The sequence below is a fragment of the Ranitomeya imitator genome, chromosome 4, assembly GCF_032444005.1.
Source record: "Ranitomeya imitator isolate aRanImi1 chromosome 4, aRanImi1.pri, whole genome shotgun sequence".
NCBI lineage: Eukaryota > Metazoa > Chordata > Amphibia > Anura > Dendrobatidae > Ranitomeya > Ranitomeya imitator.
This window is the reverse complement of record NC_091285.1, coordinates 534,613,558-534,636,271: the sequence shown is the minus strand read 5'-3', so window position 1 is coordinate 534,636,271 and position 22,714 is coordinate 534,613,558. Positions and strand designations below refer to the sequence as shown.

General features: G+C 40.4%; 1 long non-coding RNA gene across 1 annotated transcript in view; it reads right to left on the bottom strand.

Annotated features, from left to right (window-relative positions):
* Nucleotides 1–20,903, bottom strand: part of LOC138676691 (uncharacterized) — a 143,736-nt gene extending 122,833 nt beyond the window's left edge. Inside the window, exon 1 of the long non-coding RNA XR_011320808.1 lies at nucleotides 20,631–20,903. This is a non-coding gene — a long non-coding RNA (uncharacterized lncRNA). The remainder of the gene's footprint in view (nucleotides 1–20,630) is intronic.
* Between the last annotated feature and the right edge of the window lie 1,811 nt (nucleotides 20,904–22,714).

Below are 22,714 nucleotides of genomic sequence, written 5' to 3'. Positions count from 1 at the left end.
TGTGTGTGATGCCAGCCTAAGAAAAGGAGAATAGAGTCTGACTGCAGTTTTTTCACCTACAAGTGGTGCCCAATCTCATATATATGACTACTTGAGTAGAATGACCCTGCTGCCGGGTAAACCTAATACACCTACTACACCACATACAAACCTTCATTTCATCGTGTACACCCCAGCATGCCGTACACGCTGTAGATAGTAAAATATGTATTGTGCATTGGCACATAGAGCTATAGGCATTATGTGTGAATCTTTATAGTGATTCCGTATCACAATTCTGACCTAGCAGCAATGGCGTAATACAACATCCAAGGCAGCATGCCACAATTATTTTTTCTGTTAGGCTCTATTCAACCCAGAGCTCATGCAGACTTGTACAACCTTGTGCATAAGGCCTAAAACCAGCATCTACAGAGAAGCTCTGCCACTTATAAGCATCCCATCCATGCCCATATGGCCACATTCAGATGTCCGTGCTGTAGCCGTTTTTTTCGCAGATACAACACGCACCCATTATAATCTATGGTCCTATTCACATGTCCATGGTTTTTCAGATAGATAGATAGATAGATAGATAGATAGATAGATAGATAGATTGTTCTGTCTCCGCCATCTAATATTGTTACCCTGATTATCTGTTTGCGTAATTACAGGTTTCTCAGTATGGATGTTCATATCTTTATTTGTTTTTAGTGCTTTGGCTCCCTCTAGCGGTCAGAGTTATGTTGACAGTTCAATCTTCTGTGTTTGTATTATCCATGTCTGATTCTCCTCCTCCTTTGCAATGCATTATGGTAGCTCAGCCTCCATTTCCCTCCATTTTTCCTTTCACTTTCTTCAGTTTGCCTTCAAGGAAAGACGCTTCACTTCATCCCCCTTGCGATTGCATTGCCGGTATGTCTTTATGCTTTCTCTAGATATTTCTGCTCCATATTAGCCTAGCCTAGCCAGTTGTACTCCCAGTTCAGTTACTAGCTTTCTAAATGTTATGCATAATGTATATCATGTGTATTATATATCTGTTCTATACCATGCACTGATTCAATGTATATCATTGTTCACAGTTTCACCGCATCAATATACCACTACGTTTAATAAAGCACAGACTCAACCACAGTCTCCTTATTGGACCCCGGTATAGCGGTTTAGCTGACTATATAGCTACGTATGAGCCTGCCTCAGCTAGTGAGGACAGAACATAGATAGATAGATATTAGATAGATGATAAATATGGGATAGAATTCTTTATCTACCTATCACTCATTTTATGGATTGGTTACTATACATCTCTATATTGTTTTGGTGCATGGTGCTTTATCTCAAATCTTTATGTCTGTTTATGGATGTATTCGTATTTTTTCTGGTTTCCTTTCTTTCCTTACATCTATCTCTCTTTGGTGTACGGTACAGATCAAAAGTTTGGACACACCTTCTCATTTAAGGATTTTTCTGTATTTTCATGACTATGAAAATTGTAAATTCACACTGAAGGCATCAAAACTATGAATTAACACATGTGGAATTATATACTTAACAAAAAAGTGTGAAACAACTGAAAACATGTCTTATATTCTAGTTTCTTGAAAGTAGCCACCTTTTGCTTTGATGACTGCTTTGCACACTCTTGGCATCCTCTTTATGAGGTTCAAGAGGTAGTCTGTTGTGAGTTCCGTTCTGGAGCTCCCTCCTGTGGTTGCTAATGGTGTGTTTGCGAGTTCTGCCCTTGGGCTTCCTCTGGTGGTTTCGAGTGGAACTGCTGCTCCATTAGGTAGCTGTAGCAGCTGACTTCACTAATCGCCTTGCCTGGGTTTGTTATTTAAACCTGCTCTGGGCTTTAGTCCATGCCTGCTGTCAATGTTCTTGGTTGGATTTGATTCTTCCCTTGGATTTCTCATATGGCCAGTCCTTGTCTGCAAAAGATAAGTTTTGCTAGTTTGTTTGTCCATTTGTTTGGACTCTATTGCTTTGCATTTTGTCTCTTTTGTCCAGCTTGTCACTATGTCTTATTCAGGTTAGCTGGAAGCTCTGGGAAAGCAGATTTGCCCCTCCACACCGTGAGTCGGTGTGGAGTTCATTTTTGTAAACTCTGCGTGGATTTTGTAGTTTTTAATACTGACCGCACAGTATCCTTTGCTCTCTGTCTATCTAGTTTAGTATTGGCCTCCCCTTTGCTGAATTCTAATTTCATTTCTGTGTTAGTCATTTCCCTCTCCTTTCACAGTCAATATATGTGGGGGGCTGTCTTTCCTTTTGGGGGTTTCTCTGAGGCAAGATAGCTTTCTATTTCCTTCTTTAGGGGTAGTTATATCTTAGGCTGTGACGAGGTGTCTAGGGAATGTCAGGAACATCCCACGGCTATTTCTAGTTGTGTTGTTAGGATTAGGGACTGCGGTCAGTAGAGATACCACCTTCTCAGAGCTCGTTCCATGTTGTGTTTTAGCCACCAGGTCATTTCAGTGTGGCCTATTAACCACCAGGTCATAACAGTACAGCAGGCCAAGAATCTCAAAAGAAGGGAAAAAAAAGAGTTCTGAACCATTTTTTTTTCTGTGCTCTGTTCTGTCTTTTTTTTCCTCTTGATATCTGGGTGGTGCTGGATATATGCTCTGGTATGGAGGTTCAGGGTTTGTTTTCTCGTGTGGATCAACTTGCTACAAGAGTCCAGAGTATCCAAGATTATATTGTTCAGACTCCGGCTCTAGAGCCAAGAATTCCTACTCCTGATTTGTTTTTTGGGGACAGATCCAAGTTTTTGAACTTTAAAAATAGCTGCAAATTGTTTTTTGCTTTGAAACCCCGTTCTTCTGGTGATCCCATTCAGCAAGTGAAAATCATCATATCCTTACTGCGTGGTGATCCTCAAGACTGGGCATTTGCTCTTGAAACAGGGAATCCGGCATTATTGAATGTAGATGCATTTTTTCAGGCGCTCGGATTGTTGTATGACGAACCTAACTCTGTAGAGCATGCTGAGAAAACACTGTTGGCCCTGTGTCAGGGTCAAGAAGCGGCAGAGTTATACTGCCAGAAATTTAGAAAATGGTCTGTGCTCACTAAATGAAATGAAGAGGCGCTGGCTGCTATTTTCAGAAAAGGTCTTTCTGAAACCATTAAAGATGTTATGGTGGGCTTTCCTACGCCTACCGGTTTGAGCGAATCTATGTCTCTGGCCATTCAGATTGATCGGCGCTTGCGTGAGCGCAAGGCGGTGCACCATATGGCAGTGTCCTCTGAGCGAAGTCCTGAGCCTATGCAATGTGATAGGATTTTGTCTAGAGCAGAAAGGCAGAAATTCAGACGTCAGAATGGCCTGTGTTTTTACTGTGGTGATTCAGCTCATGCTATTTCTGATTGCCCTAAGCGTACTAGGAGGGTCCCTAGGTCTGTTACCATTAGTACTGTGCAGCCTAAATTTCTCTTGTCTGTTACCCTGATTTGCTCATTGTCGTCCTTTTCTGTTATGGCATTTGTGGATTCTGGCGCTGCCCTGAACTTAATGGACTTAGAGTTTGCCAGGCGCTGTGGTTTTTCCTTGGAACCTTTGCAGAGTCCTATTCCCTTAAGGGGGATTGATGCTACGCCATTGGCCAAGAATAAACCTCAGTAGTGGACACAGTTAACCATGTGCATGGCTCCAGCACATCAGGAAAATATTCGTTTTTTGGTGTTGCATAATTTGCATGATGTTGTTGTGCTGGGTTTTCCATGGTTACCGGAACATAACCCAGTGCTGGATTGGAGATCTATGTCTGTGACTGGTTGGGGTTGTCAGGGGATACATAGTGATATTCCTTTGATGTCCATTTCCTCGTCCCCTTCTTCTGAAGTTCCTGAGTTTCTGTCGGATTTCCAGGATGTATTTGATGAGCCCAAGTCCAGTTCCCTGCCTTCTCATAGGGACTGCGATTGCGCCATTAATTTCATTCCTGGCTGTAAGTTCCCTAAGGGCCGACTTTTCAATCTGTCTGTGCCAGAGCATGCCGCTATGCGGAGTTATGTAAAGGAGTCCTTGGAGAAAGGGCATATTCGCCCGTCTTCGTCACCGTTGGGAGCGGGATTTTTTTTTGTTGCCAAGAAGGATGGCTCCTTGAGACCCTGTATAGATTATCGCCTTCTCAATAAGATCAATGTCAAATTCCAGTATCCGTTACCTTTGCTTTCTGATTTGTTTGCTCGGATTAAGGGTGCTAGTTGGTTTACTAAAATCGACCTCCGAGGGGCGTATAATCTTGTGCATATTAAACAAGGTGATGAATGGAAAACTGCATTTAATACGCCTGAAGGCCATTTTGAATATCTTGTGATGCCATTCGGGCTCTCTAATGCTCCATCGGTATTTCAGTCCTTTATGCATGATATCTTCCAAAATTATCTGGATAAATTTATGATTGTGTATTTGGATGATATTTTGGTTTTCTCCGATGATTGGGAGTCTCATGTGAAGCAGGTTAGGATGGTGTTCCAGGTCCTTCGTACTAATGAATTGTTTGTGAAGGGGTCTAAGTGCCTCTTTGGAGTTCAGAGGGTTTCTTTTTTGGGTTTCATTTTTTCTCCCTCGGCTATTGAAATGGACCCTGTTAAAGTCCAGGCCATTCATGATTGGACTCAACCTACATCTGTAAAGAGCCTTCAGAAATTTTTGGGCTTTGCCAATTTTTATCGTCACTTTATTGCTAATTTTTCTAGTGTGGTGAAGCCTCTGACCGATTTGACGAGGAAGGGCGCTGATGTGGTGAATTGGTCCTCTGCGGCTGTTGAGGCCTTTCAGGAGCTTAAACGTCGTTTTACTTCTGCCCCTGTGTTGCGTCAGCCAGATGTTTCTCTCCCTTTTCAGGTTGAGGTTGATGCTTCTGAGATTGGGGCAGTGGCCGTTTTGTCTCAGAGAAACTCTGATGGCTCTTTGATGAAACCATGTGCCTTCTTCTCCAGACAATTTTCGTCTTCTGAGCATAATTATGATGTCGGCAATCGGGAGTTGTTGGCTATGAAGTGGGCATTTGAGGAGTGGCGACATTGGCTTGAGGGAGCCAAGCATCGCGTAGTGGTCTTGACTGATCACAAGAATCTGATTTACCTCGAGTCTGCTAAGCGGTTGGATCCTAGACAGGCTCGGTGGTCTTTGTTTTTCTCACGTTTTGATTTTGTGGTCTCGTATATTACATAGTAACATAGTAACATAGTTAGTAAGGCCGAAAAAAGACATTTGTCCATCCAGTTCAGCCTATATTCCATCATAATAAATCCCCAGATCTACGTCCTTCTACAGAACCTAATAATTGTATGATACAATATTGTTCTGCTCCAGGAAGACATCCAGGCCTCTCTTGAACCTCTCGACTGAGTTCGCCATTCCTGGATCTAAGAATGTGAAGGCTGATGCCCTTTCTAGAAGTTTTTTGCCTGATTCTCCAGGAGTTCTTGAGCCGGCTGGGATCCTCAAGGAGGGGGTGATTCTTTCTGCCATCTCCCCTGATTTACGGTGGGTACTTCAGGAGTTTCAGGCTGATAAACCTGACCGCTGTCCTGTGGGGAAATTGTTTGTTCCTGATAGATGGACTAGTAGGGTAATTTCTGAGGTTCATTGTTCGCTGTTGGCTGGTCACCCTGGGATTTTCGGTACCAGAGATTTGGTGGCTAGGTCCTTTTGGTGGCCTTCCTTGTCGCGGGATGTGCGTTCGTTTGTGCAGTCCTGTGGGACCTGTGCTCGGGCTAAGCCTTGCTGTTCCCGTGCCAGCGGGTTGCTTTTGCCTTTGCCTATTTCTGAGAGGCCCTGGACGCATATTTCCATGGATTTTATTTCTGATCTTCCTCTTTCTCAGAAGATGTCTGTTATCTGGGTGGTTTGTGACCGGTTTTCTAAGATGGTCCATTTGGTGCCGTTGCCTAAGTTGCCTTCCTCTTCTGATTTGGTTCCATTATTTTTTCAGCATGTGGTTCGTTTGCATGGTATTCCGGAGAATATTGTGTCTGACAGAGGTTCCCAGTTCGTTTCTAGGTTTTGGCGGTCCTTTTATGCTAGAATGGGCATTGATTTGTCTTTTTCTTCTGCATTCCATCCTCAGACAAATGGCCAAACAGAGCGAACCAATCAGACCTTGGAAACCTATTTGAGATGCTTCGTGTCTGCTGATCAGGATGATTGGGTGACCTTTTTGCCATTGGCCGAGTTTGCCCTTAATAATCGGGCTAGTTCGGCTACCTTGGTTTCGCCTTTTTTTTGTAACTTTGGTTTTCATCCTCGTTTTTCTTCAGGGCAGCTTGAGCCTACTGACTGTCCTGGTGTGGATTCCGTGGTGGACAGGTTGCAGCAAATTTGGACTCATGTGGTGGACAATTTGACGTTGTCTCAGGAGAAGGCTCAGCGTTTTGCTAACCGTCGTCGGTGTGTTGGTCCCCGGCTTCGTGTTGGGGATTTGGTCTGGTTGTCTTCTCGTCATGTTCCTATGAAGGTTTCTTCCCCTAAGTTCAAGCCTCGCTTTATTGGGCCTTATAAGATTTCTGAAATTTCTTTTCGTTTGGCCCTTCCAGCTTCCTTTTCCATTCATAATGTGTTCCATAGATCCTTGTTGCGGAGATATGTGGTACCTATGGTTCCCTCCGTTGATCCTCCTGCTCCGGTGTTGGTTGAGGGGGAATTGGAATATGTGGTAGAGAAGATTTTGGATTCTCGTTTTTCGAGACGGAAGCTTCAGTATCTGGTCAAGTGGAAGGGTTATGGCCAGGAGGATAATTCTTGGGTTGTTGCCTCCGATGTTCATGCTCCCGATTTGGTTCATGCTTTCCATTTGGCTCGTCCTGATCGGCCTGGGAGCTCTGGTGAGGGTTCGGTGACCCCTCCTCAAGGGGGGGTACTGTTGTGAGTTCCGTTCTGGAGCTCCCTCCTGTGGTTGCTAATGGTGTGTTTGCGAGTTCTGCCCTTGGGCTCCCTCTGGTGGTTTCGAGTGGAACTGCTGCTCCGTTAGGTAGCTGTAGCAGCTGCCTTCACTAATCGCCTTGCCTGGGTTTGTTATTTAAACCTGCTCTGGGCTTTAGTCCATGCCTGCTGTCAATGTTCTTGGTTGGATTTGATTCTTCCCTTGGATTTCTCATATGGCCAGTCCTTGTCTGCAAAAGATAAGTTTTGCTAGTTTGTTTGTCCATTTGTTTGGACTCTATTGCTTTGCATTTTGTCTCTTTTGTCCAGCTTGTCACTATGTCTTATTCAGGCTAGCTGGAAGCTCTGGGAAAGCAGATTTGCCCCTCCACACCGTGAGTCGGTGTGAAGTTCATTTTTGTAAACTCTGCGTGGATTTTGTAGTTTTTAATACTGACCGCACAGTATCCTTTGCTCTCTGTCTATCTAGTTTAGTATTGGCCTCCCCTTTGCTGAATTCTAATTTCATTTCTGTGTTAGTCATTTCCCTCTCCTTTCACAGTCAATATTTGTGGGGGGCTGTCTTTCCTTTTGGGGGTTTCTCTGAGGCAAGATAGCTTTCTATTTCCTTCTTTAGGGGTAGTTATATCTTAGGCTGTGACGAGGTGTCTAGGGAGTGTCAGGAACATCCCACGGCTATTTCTAGTTGTGTTGTTAGGATTAGGGACTGCGGTCAGTAGAGATACCACCTTCTCAGAGCTCGTTCCATGTTGCATTTTAGCCACCAGGTCATTTCAGTGTGGCCTCTTAACCACCAGGTCATAACAGTAGTCACCGGAAATGGTTTTCACTTCACAGGTGTGCCCTGTCAGGTTTAATAAGTTGGATTTCTTGCCTTATAAATGGGATTGGGACCATCAGTTGTGTTGAGCAGAAGTCTGGTGGATACAGAGCAGATAGTCCTACTGAATAGACTGTTAGAATTTGTATTATGGCAAGAAAAAAGCAGCTAAGTAAAGAAAAATGAGTGGCCATCATTACTTTAAGAAATGAAGGTCAATCAGTCTGAAAAATTGGGAAAACTTTGAAAGTGTCCCCAAGTGCAGTTGTAAAATTCATCAAGCGCTACAAAGAAACTGGCTCACATGAGGATCGCCCCAGGAAAGGAAGACCAAGAGTCACCTCTGCTTCTAAGGATAAGTTTATCTGAGTCACCAGCCTCAGAAATCGCAGGTTAACAGCAGCTCAGATTAGAGACCAGGTCAATGACACACAGAGTTCTAGCAGCAGACACATCTCTACAACAAGACTTTGTGCAGCAGGTCTACATGGTAAAATAGCTGCTAGGACACCACTGCTAAGGACAGGCAACAAGCAGAAGAGACTTGTTTGGGCTAAAGAACACAAGGAATGGACATTAGACTAATGGAAATCTGTGCTTTGGTCTGATGAGTCCAAATTTGAGATCTTTGGTTCCAACCACCGTGTCTTTGTGCGACGCAGAAAAGGTGAATAGATAAACTCCACATGCCTGGTTCCCACCGTGAAGCATGGAGGAAGAGGTGTGATGGTGTGGGGGTGCTTTGCTGGTGACACTGTTGGGGATTTATTCAAAATTGAAGGCATTCTGAACCAGCATGGCTACCACAGCATCTTGCAGCGGCATGCTATTCCATCCAGTTTGCGTTTAGTTGGACCATCATTTATTTTTCAACAGGACAATGACCCCCAAACACACCTCCAGGCTGTGTAAGGGCTATTTGACCAAGAAGGAGAGTGATGGGGTGCTACGCCAGATGACCTGGCCTCCACAGTCACCAGACCTGAACCCAATCGAGATGGTTTGGGGTGAGCTGGACCGCAGAGTGAAGGCAAAAGGGCCAACAAGTGCTAAGCATCTCTGGGAACTCCGTCAAGATTGTTGGAAGACCATTTCCGGTGACTACCTCTTGAAGCTCATCAAGAGAATGCCAAGAGTGTGCAAAGCAGTCATCAAAGGAAAAGGTGGCTACTTTAAAGAACCTAGAATATAAGACATAATTTCAGTTGTTTCACACTTTTTTGTTAAGTATATAATTCCTCATGTGTTAATTCATAGTTTTGATGCCTTCAGTGTGAATGTACAATTTTCATAGTCATGAAAATACAGAAAAATCTTTAAATGAGAAGGTGTGTCCAAACTTTTGGTCTGTACTGTACGTATCATAGATGTATACTATCTAATCTATGTAATCATATATCTATCTATTGATCTATCTATCCTATATGTTTCTGCATTTTACTACCTCTCAAATATATGCAGGTATTTATTTTCTGTCTTCCTTTCTTTTATTTTACAAACTAGTTTTATTCCATTTGCTTTAATAAATCTATTTAATGGTTTCTAGTTTTGTGTTTGCTGCAGTTTATGAATTTGTTACTATTAGTCTATACTTTTTGTAAATGTAAGCTATAGTTTATGTTATTATTATCTATCTATTTATTTATTTGTTTATTTATCAACCATTCTGTCGTCTTGTCTGTGATATGTTGCTGTCCATCAATCTATCTACCTGTCACCTATCGTTATCTATCTAATGGTCAGCGTGCCATCAGTTTGGTGTGAATTAATAGCCCCCAATAGCTACATTGATAAAACTCACACAGGTCTGTATACATTTACTAGGAAACTAGTATAACACACATTTAACTTTTGCTACCAAAGAAAAGACCATCTAAAGTGCCATGTGCTTTTGTTATTTCTTTACCAATCCCAATATATATTGTGTATTAATGCCACAGCAAACAGTCAGCACGGCAGAAATAATTAAGGCTTTTATCAGTCCCGTTACGCATGTAAAGGAACTGACTCATTGGGTTTGACAGATTTTTGCAGCTAAAAGGGGAATAGAGCAGAATCTCAGGAGAAGACATAAAGAGCTTATTGACACTCCCAACAACAAAAATGTGTTTTTTTAATAAAGTAGCATTGATTGCACTTTTAAATAACCACTTTCTTTAGGAAAAGCTGGTTTGTTTAACAATCAGCTTGGTTGGAAGACGAGGCATTGTGTGTCCATAACTTGCATTGTACATTTGGTTAGAGGAGGCTGTCAGGAGATGAAGCATTTTGCTGAATAATAAGTGCTAAGTACCTTGTATAAATGCATGTAGTGTTTATTCACCGTCAGGTACTGTGCAGAATGCGGGGGGCTCTGCATTGTGTGCCAGGAGGGCACTTCAGTCAGCAGGTGCTGCAGCACACAAGTGTGTTAATGGGAGGTTGCACTGAGGGACACACATATGCATCACGCCTTTTGTTCTTCGTTTCAGGCCAATTCCACTTATCTGAATGTCTTATATTTTAAAGAAGCTCCCTTAATTGGCAAGGAATGAAAAAACGTCTGCAACAGACTAGACCTCTCAATACATTACTTGCAAGCTGTTGCCCCGTGTTAGAAGTGCAACCCCCTCCTTATTCACCAATTACTGGGGGGCCCACGTAAAATCTACATAAGGACATGAATCTCTTGTATATTCATCAGTATCTGACACGATAAAACTGCATTGTGCACGTGCTCTGCTTGGTTCTGTACGGTGGTTGTACATGATGTCCTTCTTGCATGTACATATGTGAGGAATACTGTAAAATTGTGAAATCTGGAGGCAGAAGATTTCTATCCATCCCTCATCCATCCATCCCTCAACCATCCATCCCTCATCCATCCATCATCAATCCCTCATCTATTCCTCCATCATCCATTCATCCATCCCTCATCCATCCATCCATCCCTCATCTATTCATCCATCATCCATTTATCCACCCATCCCTCATCCATTCATCCATCCCTCATCCATCCATCATCAATCCCTCATCTATTCCTCCATCATCCATTCATCCATCCCTCATCCATCCATCCATCCCTCATCTATTCATCCATCATCCATTTATCCACCCATCCCTCATCCATTCATCCATCCCTCATCCATCCATCCCTCATCTATTCATCCATCATCCATTCATCCATCCATCCCTCGTCCATTCATCCATCCCTCATCCATTCATCCATCCCTCATCCATTCATCCATCCCTCATCCATCCATCCCTCAACCATCCATCCCTCAACCATCCATCCCTCGTCCATTCATCCATCCCTCATCCATCCATCCCTCATCCATTCATCCATCCCTCATCCATCCATCCCTCATCGATCCATCCTTCATCCATCCATCCAGGTGCATGTCACATATGCGAGGAACACTGTAAAGTTGTGAAATCTGTAGGCAGATTTCTATCCATCTATCCCTCATCCATCCCTCATTCATCCATCCATCCCTCTTCCATCACTGATCCATCCATCCCTCATCCATCCAGGTCATACTTTGGTCACACCAGTTACACACCAGTGCAATCAGCCTGTGCTATTGGACTGGACCCAGCAGCTCATTGCACTCATCACCAGCAGGGGCAGGGTTAACCCATTCATCTCTGCTCTAAGCACACTCTCCAGATGAGCCCCCTGCACCCTGTGTAGAAGTGCAATTAATCGTCTTAGCATGGGCTCATTCATTAGGAGGGTGCACTGCTATCAATGACATGCCAGCCACATTATTAGAGCAGTGGTCCGGCTTGGCACTGCAGCTCAGCCCATGGGCTACACATTACAGATCTGTCATGTATTCCTATCACCCCAGCAGACAATCACTCCACCTGGATGGCACACACCTAGCCCCTCTGTGCCAGGGAACTCCTGGGGCTCTTGATGGGCACAATAACTGTTATGTGTGTGAGCTTGGTGGGTGGTTACAATCCACATCCACTACAGTCCTGTGTATCGTTCAGCTGCTGCAAAATGGCTGCTGCTTGCAAAATGGAATTTCTCCAAGTGAATCGTTTTCAAGGGGACACAGATCTGCAGCTCTGCCCCATCTTCAACCTACTATGTGCAGAAGATGGCATAAAATCGAGTATTAACCTTCATGTGACTCTGTAATGCAGAAATATCTGACAGCCACTCATATTTGCTTGCCAGGCATACATAATACAAGAGCTGCTGGAAGTGTTCTTGTAGACTTTGATCTAGTGCTAGGTGATCATGTAAGACGTCTCCCTATTGTGCCTGGGCAAAGCCTCCTGCTAATTGTTATCACGGCGAATAAAGCGCTGCACTACCAGCTTGCTACCAGTGGTGGCAGTACAGAGCACGCTGCCAGTCTCCTGGCACTTGATGGAAGGGTGAAACCGAGAGACAAGCAGCGATTGCCCATTCCATGTAACAGCTCCATCACTCATAGAAAAGTCCTCTCCTCACATGTGTGTCAGTGTTTGCTATTCCTCAATACTGAGGGTTTTTTTCCCATAACAAAGACTAAAATCACACATCCTACATATATTGTTCTGCTTGTCTATCATAATTAGTGTCTATTTTGCACATCAGACATTAACTCTGATCCTAAGACACTAGTGAGCTGCAACCGGGCGGACCACCATATACATATTAATATGTGGCACCACATACTGTAATCCCTTGTCATTGTTGCCTAATCCCTTTATACAAGGCTTAGCTCCTTATAAGACAACTCTGCAAATGCCCCATGAGAACATATTAGTGGCTTTTCAGTATCACTGGTCAGGATGGGTGTCCACCTTCATGTAGTAAAAGTAATCTGGATAGAAGTCAATTCCTCTAAGTCTGATGTTTCCTGGTGACACATCTTCTGTGTGCTGGAGGAGTCTTCTCCGACCACACCACTGCTTCTGCGCTTCTTGTTCATACTGACTGCTAGTCTTTATATTTGGGAGTATTTTAAGACAAAAAAAATGAATTCTATGACTCTTTCTGATTGTCAGTGAATGGAGGATCTTGCGGACAGCCACAGATTCAGAAGTCTATTCGGTATAGTCTTTCTATAGCTCAAGTGCAGTATTTAACCCCTTCAACATAAGGGAATGTGGATAGAGAATGTTTACAATGATGACACATGCTATTGTAGGGGGAAAGTTGTCCTCCAGAGACATTATCGAGCAATCAATGAGCTGTATGGCAGAGGATGGCCATCTTCTAGAGGGTTATGCATTTTATAATAATACCATTGGTCAGACCTGTTCCTTGTAAGTTAGCAGCATACAGAGTTAAGGTTGTACTAATAGCCATTTATGAGCTACAATAGTCAATAAAAGTAAAGTTTCTCAGATATCCACTTATTTTATTGTGCTGGTGGATGCAGTCTCTGGTTCTCTGTTATCAGCCATTGTAGGCTAGTGATAGGGTAATTCATTGTAATGTGCACATCACTACGGTCCTAATTAGGTTTTATGGAGCTAATCAGGTAAATGTGTACAGTGTATATATGTGTATATGTGTATATGTGTATATGTGTATATATGTGTACAGTGTATATATGTGTATATGTGTATATGTGTATATATGTGTACAGTGTATATATGTGTATATGTGTATATATGTGTACAGTGTATATATGTGTATGTGTATATATGTGTATGTGTATATATGTGTATGTGTATATGTGTATATGTGTATGTGTATATGTGTATATATGTGTACAGTGTATATATGTGTACAGTGTATATATGTGTATGTGTATATATGTGTATATGTGTATGTGTATATGTGTATATGTGTATGTGTATATGTGTATATATGTGTACAGTGTATATATGTGTACAGTGTATATATGTGTACAGTGTATATATGTGTATATGTGTATATATGTGTACAGTGTATATATGTGTATGTGTATATATGTGTATGTGTATATATGTGTATATGTGTATGTGTATATGTGTATATAGAAAAGCCCAATGTGGCTATGTATAGATGTATATCAGCAGTGCCAGGACACAAGTGATCACATACCGCAGACGCCGCAGCGCTCAGCCTGAGCCGGCCGGGGGTCTGGGGAAGGGTCTGACAAGGGGCAGATTCACACAATGAACGCAGCAGGAATCCCCCGTTATTTATTTGTGTCCAAAGTGTGTAGTGTGCCCCTCATATCACAAGATCAGACGAGGGGCTGCACAGGTATTTGTTATATAGCTACGGAATGCATCAACAACTCCTAATGCAAAATCCAGGTTATTGCTATAATTCTAGAATTCTTTGTGTTCCTGCACTGTGTATATGTCCAGACAGGTCATACTACAGATTACACCATCAGACAGGCAATACACCAAAATATACATGGATTTATCTGGACATTGCAACAAGGGCTAAACCATATGTATGTATGCAGGTACTGCATCCATTATCTATCTATTATCTATCTATTATCTATCCCATATCTATCTATCTATCTATCTATCTATCTATCTATCTATCTATCTATCTATCTATCTCATATCTATCTATCTATCCCATATCTATCTATCTATCTATCTATCTATCTATCTATCTATCTATCTATTATCTATCTATCTATCTATCTATCTATCTATCTATCTATCTATCTATCTATCTATCTATCCCATATCTATCTATCTATCTATCTATCTATCTATCTATCTATCTATCTATCTATATATCTATCTATCTATCTATTATCTATCCCATATCTATCTATCTATCTATCTATCTATCTATCTATCTATCTATCTATCTATTATCTATCCCATATCTATCTATCTATCTATCTATCTATCTATCTATCTATCTATCTATCTATCCCATATCTATCTATCTATCTATCTATCTATCTATCTATCTATCTATCTATTATCTATCTATCTATCTATCTATCTATCTATCTATCTATCTATCTATCTATCCCATATCTATCTATCTATCTATCTATCTATCTATCTATCTATCTATCTATCTATTATCTATCTCATATCTATTATCTATCCCATATCTATCTATCTATCTATCTATCTATCTATCTATCTATCTATCTATCTATCTATCTATCTATCTATCTATTATCTATCCCATATCTATCTATCTATCTATCTATTATCTATCCCATATCTATCTATCTATCTATCTATCTATCTATCTATCTATCTATCTATCCCATATCTATCTATCTATCTATCTATCTATCTATCTATTATCTATCTATCTATCTAATCTATCTATCTATCTATCTATCTATCTATCTATCTATCTATCTATCTATCTATCTATCTATCTATCCCATATCTATCTATCTATCTATCTATCTATCTATCTATTATCTATCCCATATCTATCTATCTATCTATCTATCTATCTATCTATCTATCTATCTATCTATCTATGTAGATTCAGAAAAAGTTGAAGCAGGACACCATATCCTGATTAAGGTCTGTACCCGGGATCGAAACATCCCCACATGGGCTATTAAAGAGCACTTTGTGAATCTGGATATGGTGTGCAGCTTCAACTTTTTTTGAATTTATGTAAAAGGACTGGTATGTGCTTTTGAGGCGTTTGCACCCTATTTTTAACTGTGCTGTTTTATCTATGTATCTATTATCTATCTATCTATCATCTATCTATTATCTATCCCATATCTATCTATCTATCTATCTATCTATCTATCTATCTATCTAAAAAAAAAAAAAGGAAGGCAGCACTCCATGGAGTGCTGACTTCATTTTTTATTTATCTGGATTGGGGCAAGTATTGGATACTTTGCTGAGGAGGATGTTCCTTATCTATCTATCTATCTGTCTGTCTGTCTGTCTGTCTGTCTGTCTGTCTATCTATCTATCTTTCTACCTGTCTGTTTATTTGTCTATCTTTTATGCACATATTGACACAGACAAAAGGTAGCCCCTGTTCAAGAGCTGTATATGGGCCCTTTAACCCCTTCATGACCGGGGGATTTTTCGTTTTTCCGTGTTCGTTTTTCGCTCCCCTCCTTCCCAGAGCCATAACTTTTTTATTTTTCTGTCAATTTGGCCATGTGAGGGCTTATTTTTTGCGGGACGAGTTGTACTTTTGAACGACATCATTGGTTTTAGCATGTCGTGTACTAGAAAACGGGAAAAAAATTCCAAGTGCGGTGAAATTGCAAAAAAAGTGCAATCCCACATTGGTTTTTTGTTTGGCTTTTTTGCTAGGTTCACTAAATGCTAAAACTGACCTGCCATTATGATTCTCCAGGTCATTACGAGTTCATAGACACCAAACATGACTAGGTTATTTTTTATCTAAGTGGTGAAAAAAAATTCCAAACTTTGCTAAAAAAAAAAAAAAAAAAAAAAAAAATTGCGCCATTTTCCGATACTCGTAGCGTCTCCATTTTTCATCATCTGGGGTCGGTTGAGGGCTTATTTTTTGCGTGTCGAGATGACGTTTTTAATGATAGCATTTCGGTGCAGATACGTTCTTTTGATCGCCCGTTATTGCATTTTAATGCAATGTCGCGGCGACCAAAAAAACGTAATTCTGGCGTTTCGAATTTTTTTCCCGCTACGCTGTTTAGCGATCAGGTTAATACTTTTTTTTAATTGATAGATCGGGCGATTCTGAGCGCGGCGATACCAAATATGCGTAGATTTGATATTTTTTTTATTGATTTATTTTGATTGGGGCGAAAGGGGGGTGATTTAAACTTTTATGTTTTTTTTATTTTTTTCACATTTTTTTAAACTTTTTTTTTTAACTTTTGCCATGCTTCAATAGCCTCCATGAGAGGCTAGAAGCAGGCATAGCACGATCGGCTCTGCTACATAGCAGCGATCTGCTGATCGCTGCTATGTAGCAGAATTGCACGTGTGCTGTGAGCGCCGACCACAGGGTGGCGCTCACAGCGACGGGCAATCAGTAACCATAGAGGTCTCAAGGACCTCTATGGTTACCATTCACAAGCATCGCCGACCCCCGATCATGTGACGGGGGTCGGCGATGACGTCATTTCCGGCCGCCCGGCCGGAAGCGGTAGTTAAATGCCGCTGTCTGCGTTTGACAGCGGCATTTAACTAGTTAATAGGTGCGGGCAGATCGCGATTCTGCCCGCGCCTATTACGGGCACATGTCAGCTGTTCAAAACAGCTGACATGTCCCGGCTTTGGTGCGGGCTCACCGCGGAGCCCTGCATCAAAGCAGGGGAGCCGGCATCGGACGGTATAGTATGTCCGATGCCGGTAAGGGGTTAAAATCCAAAAGTTCATGATAATGCACAATTTCACCTGCTGCAACTGCAACTGGCCCCCCATGCCTCTTGGGCCCCTGCACAGTTTGCATCCTTTGGTACATCTGCCCCTGCTATGATTATATCTAATATGATAGCTAGTTATATCTAATTCATACATTTTTAATTTATTATTAGAATTTCGGAAGTATTTACAAACCATTGCTATATGTAGTATGAAATGTGGAGATATTTGCATACCATTGTTAGATATAGTATCATATGCGTCTTGCTACATGTAGAATTATATGTGGGGAGTACTCACAAGCCATTGTTACATGTAGTATTATATGCGGGGTATTTAGAAAGCATTGCTACATATTCTATTATATTTGGGGGATTTATATTTACAAACTATTGAAACATAAAAACCAAAGAAATGAGCCAGAGCATATGTTGGTATACATGCAAGGTATATTAACATGTTCACACTGTGGCCATTTAACAGACAAACCTAAGATAGAAACAAAATGAGCATATACCCTGCTGTAAGTAAATACTAATAGGTGTGTATAAATACCATGGGGTTTTGTGTATAAATAACATAACACTTAGTAAACACTGTTTTCCATCAAAAAAACATAAAAGCCATCCCACCGCAACAAGGTGTACTCAATCGGGATGGTCCTATCCTCTAGTATTAATAATTCACCTAGCATCAGACAACCAAAATGTAGACTTTGGCAGGGCAGGTCCAGGGGCGACTGATCAGACTCCTGCTCATTGGAAGCGGTATAAATCAAATGCCCACCTCAAAAAAGGGAGCTACACCACTGTATGTAAAAAGTACAAAAAAGTACAGCAACACCAAAGAAATGAGCCAGAGTATAAGCTAGTATACATGCATGGTTTGGCCATTTAACAGACAAAACCTAAGATAAAAAGAAAATGAGCATTAACCTTGCTGTAAGTAAGTAAGCAGTAATAGTACATATAAATAAGATAAGGTATTTAGTAAACACTGTTCTTGATCAAAAAAGCATAATAGCATCCCACCGCGACAAGGTATACCCAATCGGCACTATCGCCGATCCTGCTGTGCCCCCATCTATATTGAGGTCGTCTGACACTAGGTAAGGTTTTAATATTTGGAGTTTGGAGTACACCTTGTTGCGGTGGGATGGCTTTTACGTTTTCTTGATCAAAAACAGTATCAACTAAGTACCCAATGTTATTTGTAAGTTCTATTACCACTTACATACATACAGCAGGGCATAAGCTCATTTTGTTTCTATATTACATTTCAACTATTGCTACATGTAATATTATATGCGGGGAGTATTTATAAATCATTGCTAAATATAATATATGAAAGGGGTATTACGAATCATTGCTACATATAGTATTATATATAGGGGCAATTAGAAACCATTGCTACATGTAGTATTATATGTGTGGTTATTTACCAGCTATTGCCATATGTAATATCACATGTGGGGGTATTTAGAAACCATTGCTACATGTAGTATTATATGTGTGGTTATTTACAAGGGGGTATTTATAAATGGTTGCTACATGTAGTATGTGAGGGAGTATTTTCATTTCATTGCTACATGTAGTATTATATGTGGGGTATTTAGAAATCATTGCTACTTGTAGTATTATGTGCTGGGGTTATGTACAAATCATTACTACATGTAGAATTATATGTGGGCGGTATTTTCAAACCATTGCCACATGTAGTATGTGCAGGGGGATTTATAAATCATTGCTATAAGTAGTATTATATGTGGATGATTTACAAATCATTGCTACATGTAGTATTATATATAGGTGATATTTACAAATCATTGCTACACGTTGTATTATATGTGGAAGATTTACAAATCATTGCTACATGTAGTATTATATGTGGAAGATTTACAAATCATTGCTACATGTTGTATTATATGTGGGGGATATTTACAAATCATTGCTACATGTAGTATTATATATAGGTGATATTTACAAATCATTGCTATATGTTGTATTATATGTGGAAGATTTACAAATCATTGCTATATGTTGTATTATATGTGGATGATTTACAAATCATTGCTACATGTAGTATTATATGTGGAAGATTTACAAATCATTTCTACATGTAGTATTATATGTAGGGGATATTTACAAATCATTGCTACATGTAGTATTATATATAGGGGATAGTTGCAAATCATTGCTACATGTATTATATGTGGAAGATTTACAAATCATTGCTACATGTAGTATTATATGTGGAAGATTTACAAATCATTGCTACATCTTGTATTATATGTGGTGGATATTTACAAATCATTGCTACATGTTGTATTATATATAGGGGATAGTTGCAAATCATTGCTATATGTAGTATTATATGTAGGGGATATTTACAAATCATTGCTATATGTAGTATTATATGTAGGGGATATTTACAAATCATTGCTATATGTAGCATTATATAGTTACAAATCATTACTATATGTAGTATTATATGTAGGGGATATTTACAAATCACTGCTATATGTAGTATTATATGTAGGGGATATTTACAAATCATTGCTATATGTAGTATTATATATAGGGGATAGTTGCAAATCATTGCTATATGTAGTATTATATATAGGGGATATTTACAAATCATTGCTACATGTTGTATTATATGTAGGTGATATTTACAAATCATTGCTATATGTAGTATTATATATAGGGGATAGTTGCAAATCATTGCTTAATGCAGTTTTTATATGCAGAGTACTAATGCATTGAGGTAATGTTTTGCTCTCTGACATATTACCGCAGTAAATTACGTGCAGCCGTGGAATAGGAAGATCTCTGTACGGGACACACCTTATATCAGAGGCTTGTCCATCATACGAGAGTCGTGATAGTGACAACAAGCGGCCATATTGCAATGAAATCTCTATCACTACACAACATGGCCCGATGCTGCTGCTGTAACCAGAGCATGAGGATTCTGAGTTGCTAAGCAACACTGTATGCACAACTAGAATGCAGCAGCTCAGACATGATTGTGACTTATCATGCAAGGGGCATCTGCATATTCAAATCCCTCCCCCCCCCCCCCCCCGTCAGATGACCAATTAACCCGGAGGCTGGCACCAGGAGCTTATAGGGTTAAAGGCTTAGCCACAATCAGGGAGCTGCGTCTGGGGTATCCGGAAGCCTTGGTGGGAAAGCATAGACTGTTTTTCTTTATAATCAATGAGTGCAAGAACTTGGGAACTAAACAAGGCAACAGTCGGCAGTAGGGTTTTCAATGGTCAAATAATATTCTGTTTTCGCTTAAAGATTTATATACGGAATATGTCTATTTAATTTTATGTAATTTATCGAGATAAATCTGGTGTAATAAATAATATACGGTGAAATATACAGTTAACCCTTTAGAGCATGCAGTAAATGTCATTATTCCAACTTCCCATGGCTGGTGTCATTAATACTGCTGGCCACATGCAGACCAGACATCCCATAACAAATATGAATACACAATAGTATTTTGGCCAGTCACATCCTCAATGTTCTTATTTAACTCACAGATTACTTTACTAGGTTTGATACCGCCAATGCTAAGTACAAGTATTCACAAATTTGGTACATTGATTACATATTCAACCCATCATCCTTAAAAAAAACAACTCAAATGCTAGTGAGGACACAATATAAAGACTCCTACCTTCATCCAGGTGACTTCCTTGAGACTTGTCATCAGTTGTATGGAAAAGTTAGTTCCCCTATATAAGAAATGTAGGATGCAGAAAACCTTGTGGTGATGCCTCCTACCCTCTATGATGGATACGTTGGACAGGGATCTAATACATTGAAATATGTATGCAAGAAGAGACTTATGTGAGTGCTTATACTGGGAAGGAAGGCTGTTAAGTTTGCCGTCAGACAGCTAAACAGTGCCAAGTACAGAAGAACCAACAAAGAGCAATTGTTAGAGAGAACAAAAGCCTGGGAGGAAAGTAGCCGAGATTCCTGGGCAAAGCCTACAAACTTGCACTTGAACTTGAATATAGGTCTATGTCTGTCACCCTGCAGGATAAATGTGTGTCTGTCCCGCCAGCCCACATTAAATCATGTCAAGCCTTGGCCATTGAACTGTGTTGCTAAGAGAATTATCACAGCTGATGGAGACTTTCACACCACCGTGTTTGGTAGACATCAAAATGTCCAGATGTATTCAATTTATTTATTTCCTCTTTCCATTTCGCCGTCATGTCCCCACTGTTTGTCCCACTGTTGAATTAACCCTCTCCATGCCTTATTAGCCTACAGATTCGATGCCCGCCGGGGGGTTGGGGCAAGGGGGGTCTTGCTCCTGCAGAAGGCCTGTCTCCTGGGGGCTGTTGTCATGACTAATGTTTTGGTTTGGAGGGCAGGGATTGTCTGGCTTTGGGGATCCCTCAGTATTTTAGAAGCAAGCTGCTGAGTTTTCTCACAGTCTGGCTGGAAGACAGGATTCTGCTCAGCCAATGCTGCTATTCAACACTTAATTAAACGCTAATGGCAGCTGTGGATGAGGTCACCCCAGACAGCTTTTCTCACACATTTTTCATGCAAATCTACTAAACTCAAAACAAATTTGAATAAAACGTCCTTTGTGAAGCCACTGTATGGACTTGTCTTGTGTTCCTCCAAGGTCATTACGTCTGGCTCAACAGACTCCAAAACTTTGCTTTGCCCCCACAAAATGGAGCCCTTATTTCTGCAAACCAACCAAACCCAAAGCAAAGAAAATATCCGTTTAATTTCATTGATTATGTTAGATTCTGTCTATGTTGTTTACAGGTTCTACTTACCGTACATTTTGTTTCACTAACTGGTCCTTTTATTGTCGGTGTATATAGTTCTCATTTTTATTTTGCACTTAAAACAACAAAATCCTGATTTGTTAATATGCAAAGATTTATTTTAAATTATTACTTTTGGACATTTGTTTTTTTTAACTGCACTTTAAAGGTACATAAAACACCAGACCCTGAAGCTGCTGCAATTTCAAAATACTCCTGACTACAAATGCGCCACAAAAACACCTCAACCAAATCAAGGTGTGTAAGATATGAAAATGTTTCTACAGATTAGAAGCACACATCTTCCTGCAGCATTTCTCTGTAACAAATCCGACTGAAAATGCTATTAAAAGCACAAAATAACACTGTTAAAAAGAAAAAGCCAAGTAGATCAAGATGCTCTGAAAATATAATGTTTTTTTTTTATTCATTCTACTTTTATTCACTTAAAAGCAATGGACATCAATGACATGGAAAAATGATTCTCGTATACCATATTTTAGTAGTTACCTTTAGTTAATACAATTGCAGTAAGCCTTATTTTCTATTTATTCAGTCATTTTCAGATCAAATGGAAATATAGTTTTCAGCTTCATTCAAGTTCTCTCTTCTAAGAGTGTCTCTACTAATAATACCGGTTGGATGAAATAATTCGTGTATATCAGCAGCACAACTTCTATCCTGTACTTATTTCCTCTTCTGTAGCCTCTTTTCTCTGCCCTCTGTGAGAATATTGCATCTTTCCAAATCTCGATTGAGATCTGTGTACAACCCTTTCTCCCTTCATGCTGGTATCTCTAAGGGCATTTTCACACGTCCATGTCTCCTGTACGCATGGTGACAGTTTTCGCACATACGGTGGACCCTTACACACATAGACCCATTCAAGTGAATGGGTCCGTTCACATATCTGTGTGTTTCCACGGACCATGTGTCCATGGGCAAAACACACAGACATGTCCAA